Below are 5402 nucleotides of genomic sequence, written 5' to 3'. Positions count from 1 at the left end.
TGTCATTTTTCTCAGTCTTCGCTTTTTACATTTTCATTTTAACTTTTTTTCTTTTTCTCCACGAAATTTTCAACTAGATTTTTTTTCAATTTGTGTATATATGGACTACGATTGTTTTACCGAGTAGCAATGTGGTTCTTTATCTACGGGATAGCTATCAAGGTGGTGCTTAAATAGTTATCCCATTCACTAACCACTCTGGGACATTCCTTCACCAAATATTACATTGCATTACATTGCTAGAAATCGCAAAATGTAATCTCTTTTAACCTTTTTTTTATTTGCAGGTGGCTAGACAAATTTCATACGTTGCTTTTTATAACTGGAAATAGTTACATCAGTGAAAAGGATTGACTAAGTAATTAACAGATGACTTGGCAAAAAAAAACGTGTTCTTTATATTTGTATCTGGTGGTTCAATACACTAACATAGCCATGCTGGCAATAATTTTCCTATCTTCCTTGCGAGAAGTGACGTTAACCACCTTCAGTGCCTTGACATGTTTCCATATTCATTCTGCTTACTATTTGGTGATTTTATACAGCTTCAGAAACTCATGTAGGGGATTAAAGTAGGGAAGACTGTGGCCATTAATCTAATGACATCCATAGACCCTTCCTAATATCAATAAAATGGTCTAATCGTACACAAATCGCAAGGGAAAAATGTGCCCCAGTACTGAAAGGGTTAATAAAAGCATGCATCGTTTTCCTCTTATCTCTCACATATATACATAGCGTGTAATAATGAAGGTCGTGATGAAGCTTAGGATGGCGGTGGTGGTGGCGGTGCTGCATAGTGGCGTGTAAATATTATTTTCTTCAGTTTGTTTTCGCGGCAAAAGTTTGTTGTTGGTGGTGGGGCCGAGGACGCGGCCAGTGAGAGCCACGGCGGGAAACTCGGGTGGCTGTTCATGCTAGCGTTGTGTGTTTCACTGTTTGATCTGCTGCAGTCTCTGACGAGACAGCCAGACGTTACCCTACGGAACGAGCTCAGAGCTCATTATTTCCGATCTTCGGATAGGCCTGAGACCAGGCACACACCACACACCGGGACAACAAGGTCACAACTCCTCGATTTACATCCCGTACCTACTCACTGCTAGGTGAACAGGGGCTACACGTGAAAGGAGACACACCCAAATATCTCCACCCGGCCGGGGAATCGAACCCCGGTCCTCTGACTTGTGAAGCCAGCGCTCTAACCACTGAGCTACCGGGTGTGTGTGTGTGTGTGTGTGTGTGTGTGTGTGTGTGTCTGTCTGTCTGTCTGTCTGTCTGTCTGTCTGTCTGTCTGTCTGTCTGTCTGTCTGTCTGTCTGTCTGTCTGTCTGTCTGTCTGTCTGTCTGTCTGTCTGTCTGTCTGTCTGTCTGTCTCTCTCTCTCTCTCTCTCTCTCTCTCTCTCTCTCTCTCTCTCTCTCTCTCTCTCTCTCTCTCTCTCTCTCTCTCTCTCTCTCTCTCTCTCTCTCTCTCTCTCTCTCTCTCTCTCTCTGTGTGTGTGTGTGTGTGTGTGTGTGTGTGTGTGTGTGTGTGTGTGTGTGTGTGTGTGTGTGTCTGTCTGTCTGTCTGTCTGTCTGTCTGTCTGTCTGTCTGTCTGTCTGTCTGTCTGTCTGTCTGTCTGTCTGTCTGTCTGTCTGTCTGTCTGTCTGTCTGTCTGTCTCTCTCTCTCTCTCTCTCTCTCTCTCTCTCTCTCTCTCTCTCTCTCTCTCTCTCTCTCTCTCTCTCTCTCTCTCTGTGTGTGTGTGTGTGTGTGTGTGTGTGTGTGTGTGTGCGCGCGCGTGTAGATGGGTAGGTATGTGTATGTGTGACGTATGTATCGTATATATTTCTTTCTTTTTCTTTCTTCTGTGTTTCTTTTTATTCATTCATTTATTCGTTCATTCTTTCTTCGTTTACCAATCAATTTATTCGTTTATTCATACATGAAGGTCCTCATTCTTAAAGATATTCACGTCTTACTGGGTTACTTCCTTAGTGGTATAGAATTTGGTTTACATCTCCAAAAATTCGGCGACAGACAGGCTAGAATTCTGCTCCACCACCAAAATAAAAAATAAAAAATAAAAATAAATAAATAAGAAAATAAATAAATTAATAAGAATAAATAAAAAAACAAAATAAATAAAAGTGAATATATAAATAAGTTTAAAAATAAAATAAAAATTACACGCGAGAACCCGACCAGTTATATCGTGAGCCTTCGAAAGCTTCCGTAGTGATAAGAACAAAGCGGTTATCTCCTTCAGTAGTGGGACACATTTGTACCTTGAATCTTTTTGCGTGATTAGACGTTTTTGCTGACATAAGGAAGTGTCTATGGAGATCAGAAGGTCAATGGCCAGAGTATTCACTAGTTTAATCCCAACATAAGTTTTTGAAGCAGAAAGAATATAAAAAGACGTCATAGTATCGAACGGGTTAAGAATACCACCGCTTGTATGTACTCTTCTAACCACGCACGCCGCCACACCACCGCCAGTATAGTCATCCCTCATGGATATATACCAGTGCAGGAGAAAAACAAAGGACTTAACCCCTTCAGTAGGTACCAGGACGCGTTTCCATATTTATTCTGCTTACTATTTGATGATTTTATATTACTTCAGAAATTTATGTGGGGAGTATAAAATCGTGAAGACTCTGGCCATTGATATTCTGACCTCCATAGACCCTTCCTAATGTAAATAGAATCGTCTAATCATACCCAAACTCAAGGTCTAAAAAGCCTCCCCAGTTAAGGTTAAGAATACTAAACTATGCAAGTCCCGGGAACATACATAAAGACCGTCGCTAAAACCTTAAATGTATCACCTAAAACTACTTAACCTCTACACCTGTACTGTCTAAATACCTGTGCTATCTATCAGTTTGCCTGCAATGGATCAATCTTCAATCTTATAACCGTGCTGATTTTATACCTACGCAGTGCTTTTGTCCTTACAACGTGGCCATATCCCGAGTCATGGCCTATGTGACCCTGTGGAGGAAAACACCTTGTAAGTCCGCAGCCGTTTCGCTTGTGTGAGATTGGCCAGGTCATCTAAGCCAGCCAGCAGACCAGCGTTCATCCGGCGACGGAAACGGCGCAGGGCGAGTCGAGATGGTGTGCCGCGATTATCTCAGAGCGCCAGGACCATCTCGGGGCGAGGGCTGGTCGTTAGAGGCCGCTCAATATGGAGAGTACGTGATAAAGAGTGGATGGTACTGGGCGTGGGTGTGGAGGCTGCGCTGGTGGTGGTAGTGGTGGTGGTGGTGGTAGTGGTGGCATAATCCAGACGCGAGATTGAGTAGAACTGCCCCATGTGTGTGTGTGTGTTTCACTGTTTGATCTGCTGCAGTCTCTGACGAGACAGCCAGACGTTACCCTACGGAACGAGCTCAGAGCTCATTATTTCCGATCTTCGGATAGGCCTGAGACCAGGCACACACCACACACCGGGACAACAAGGTCACAACTACTCGATTTATATCCCGTACCTACTCACTGCTAGGTGAACAGGGGCTACACGTGAAAGGAGACACACCCAAATATTTCCACCCGGCCGGGGAATCGAACCCCGGTCCTCTGGCTTGTGAAGCCAGCGCTCTAACCACTGAGCTACCGGGCGTGTGTGTGTGTGTGTGTGTGTAAGGAAGTATAGTAAGTAAAGTTTATTGCCATTTTTAAGGAATACAGTCAGATTTACAATCAATAAATGTCAGGCATGGTCTGTCGAGTCGAAACTCCTAAGACAAACGGTTTTAATTAAAAATTATGTGCACTGAGAGCAGAAAAATAGTCTTACATAATATATAACCTAGTTTGGGAGTAATCTTATTTCATTGTAAAGTTAACTTGCATACAATGTGCTGTCACCAAGGTAGAAACCCAACTAATACATTCTATAGGTAGCGTAATCTCATTGGTGGACTTGCCATGACGGAATATAACACAAAAGACCAAGAAATTTACAATATCCAGGGCTTTCTAATGGCAAACATGCTATCCGAAAGAAGAAGTAGACAAAAAAAAAAAAAAAAAAGGTTTGCGTAAGGACAATGAACTCGTAAATTGAGTGAATACTTTAATCTTATTTTTGGCTGACTTCACTGGTACACCTCTTCGCGGCAAATACTGTGCTATGAATCGTAGAGGTAGAGACTCTGGTTTTGCCGAGAATAGCTTTGTCATGTGACCGTTTTTCGCTTCCGATGGCGATTTCAGAACGGATTATGGTCGTGAGCCAAGGACACCAACGTACAACAAGATCGCTGGGCCAGCAATATACATGTAAGCTTGGAATCTGCCGTGCTGTGGAGGAAAAGATCGTGTGGGCTAAAACATAAGAATAGGAACATAAGACAAGAGACTTTCAAGAGAACACTAGATCGATTTCAGCGGGAGATAAAGGAAGGTCTATCAGCTCCGTTATAGCACACAGGATCTCAGTACTAGAGCTACAAAGGCTGTGTGGATAACATGATCTACAACAGTAAACAAATCAATAAAAGTCTAGATGCGTTGATAGCTACACTAAAAACATAACGACCAGAATAGAATGCAGACAATTAATAACAAGAAAGAATTAGACGGACAAATAAATAGATACGTTTACATTGAAATTTGAGACTGTACTGGCCTAACTTATTAAAATCGCTTCTATAATTGTGTTCTTTAGAGCTCTACATATTTGGGAGTCTTTTTTTTCTTTTTTCCTTGATTTTTGTGTCTTGGAAGAAGAAAAGTAGTAAATGAATAAACAAATAAGAACACATACGTAGATAAAAATTACGAAGTCAATTAATGTAAGATGAAAAGAAAAAAAAAGTGATAGTAAGATAAAAAAAAAATAGATAAAATAAATGAAATGAATAAGAAAATAATAAGTAAGAATTAGAGGCGATTTTAACAGCAAGGTTTCTATTTTTTATCTTTGTATTATAATTATGTAAAATAAAACGGACACCAATACAATTTTTTATTCACATTCTACTCTTTGCATAATTTCATCCATTTACTTAAGCGTTATTGGAACAGTGACGCGGTATGTAAGCCCTGTAAGGTTATCACGAGGGGCAGTAGTGACTAGTGAGCACCGCGGGGAGGAAGACTGGCCATCATCGCGCGTTGTGCTGTTGACGTCCATGGGTAAATAAACGGCGAATCATAATGCAGCGGAGGTGTTTATGTGGGTTTGTGTTTGTTGCGTGTTTGCCTTGGAGAGTGCGGCCGGGTGCGTGTGTGAGTCAGAGAGAGAGAGAGAGAGAGAGAGAGAGAGTCTACTAATAGAACCATACGTCTTTTTTTTCTTTTCTCACTTCCGCACCTGCTCTACTTCCTGCCTGTTCACCTTACCTTCACTCCCTGCCACACCCAAAATACACCTCAGCTAATGAAATCTAATCCAACCCAACCCAACCCA

At 41.8% G+C, this 5402-nt stretch overlaps 1 long non-coding RNA gene across 1 annotated transcript in view; it reads left to right on the top strand.

The window, feature by feature from the left end:
* The window catches only part of LOC123498059, a 10959-nt gene extending 6125 nt beyond the window's left edge, over positions 1–4834 (top strand). Inside the window, exon 2 of the long non-coding RNA XR_006672630.1 lies at positions 4205–4834. This is a non-coding gene — a long non-coding RNA (uncharacterized LOC123498059). The remainder of the gene's footprint in view (positions 1–4204) is intronic.
* Positions 4835–5402: the final 568 nt, after the last annotated feature.

The sequence above is a fragment of the Portunus trituberculatus genome, chromosome 47 (genome assembly GCF_017591435.1).
Source record: "Portunus trituberculatus isolate SZX2019 chromosome 47, ASM1759143v1, whole genome shotgun sequence".
NCBI classification, from domain to species: Eukaryota; Metazoa; Arthropoda; class Malacostraca; order Decapoda; family Portunidae; genus Portunus; species Portunus trituberculatus.
The sequence above is the reverse complement of the archived record's forward strand: the minus strand, read 5'-3'. Positions and strand labels throughout refer to the sequence as shown.